Here is a 1,315-nt window from a genome sequence, read left to right as displayed (position 1 = left end):
AGAGAGAGAGAGAGAGAGAGAGAGAGAGAGAGAGAGAGAGAGAGAGATGGAAGATGAGAGAAGAGAGAAATGAGCGAACGAGGATGAACTGACAGACGTGCGGGCGTACGCACGAGTCAATGAAGTGAGTGGTACTCACCCGTAGGAGGCTCAGCCCTCACCTTACCCAACTCAGTTCTCCTCCTTCTCTTCTTCTTCTTCTTCTTCTTCTTCTTCTTCTTCTTCTTCTTCTTCTTCTTCTTCTTCTTCTTCTTCTTCTTCTTCTTCTTCTTCTTCTTCTTCTTTTTCTTCTTCGTCTTCTTCTACTCCTCCTCTTCTTCTTCATTTCTTTCTCTCTCCGATCCTCTCCTTTTTAACCTTTCTTTCCCACTTCTTTTTTCTTTTTATCCTTCTTATCCTCTCTCTCTCTCTCTCTCTCTCTCTCTCTCTCATTCTCTCTCTCTTTTTTTTAGGAATAAAGAACTCATGCCCTTCCTGCTTCTCATCGAACTGTTTCTTCCCTCTACTCCTACTCTTCTTCTTCTTCTTCTTCCTCTTCTTTTTCCTCTTCGTTTCCGCCTTCTTCTTCTACTTCTTACCCCTTCCCTTTTTTCTCCTACCACCGTTCACTTATTGATACGTTAGCAGCACTCTTAACGGCAGTCTAACCGATCAACTTCGAAGATCTTTCAAAGATCTTTCGAAGAGCCGGAATTTCAGCAAGAGATCTCTCAAGGATCCACTCGAACCTTCCAATCGATTCTTACCTTCGATTTGATCTCTCTCTCTCTCTCTCTCTCTCTCTCTCTCTCTCTCTCTCTCTCTCTCAACTCTGTAGTATTTTCTTTACTTTTAGTTTTTCAATAAAAGAGATAGAGTTTCTTTGCTTGCATTCCTTTATCTATCTTTATCTCTTTCTTTCTTTTTTGGACTTTTAATTGTTTCTCTTGACCTCTTTTTAACAAAAGAGTTTTTTGGACGAATAACAATATTTTTTTCCTTTTATTTGAACATACACATATATACATATAAATAGCTATATATACCGATAATATATATGTGAAATTATCTGACATCGTCAAGTTATTTTCTCGAAGTTGAATAAGTTTACTTCATAATCGTTAATCTCGAAGGTACACCTAAATTGACTTTTTCTCTTCTTTACTACGCACGAGAAAATGCATAAAGACAGTATATAAAGGCGTAAAAAAAAAATAACGATAAAAGAAAGAAGGAGAGAAATTAAAGGAGTGAATTTTCCGCGTCGAAGAATATTTTTCGTTTTTCTTTTCTTTTCCTACTCCCCATCCTTGTCTCTATTTTTTTTTTCTTTTCT

This window comes from Vespula pensylvanica, chromosome 1 (genome assembly GCF_014466175.1).
Source record: "Vespula pensylvanica isolate Volc-1 chromosome 1, ASM1446617v1, whole genome shotgun sequence".
Taxonomy (NCBI): Eukaryota; Metazoa; Arthropoda; class Insecta; order Hymenoptera; family Vespidae; genus Vespula; species Vespula pensylvanica.
Note: the sequence above shows the minus strand (reverse complement) of the source record.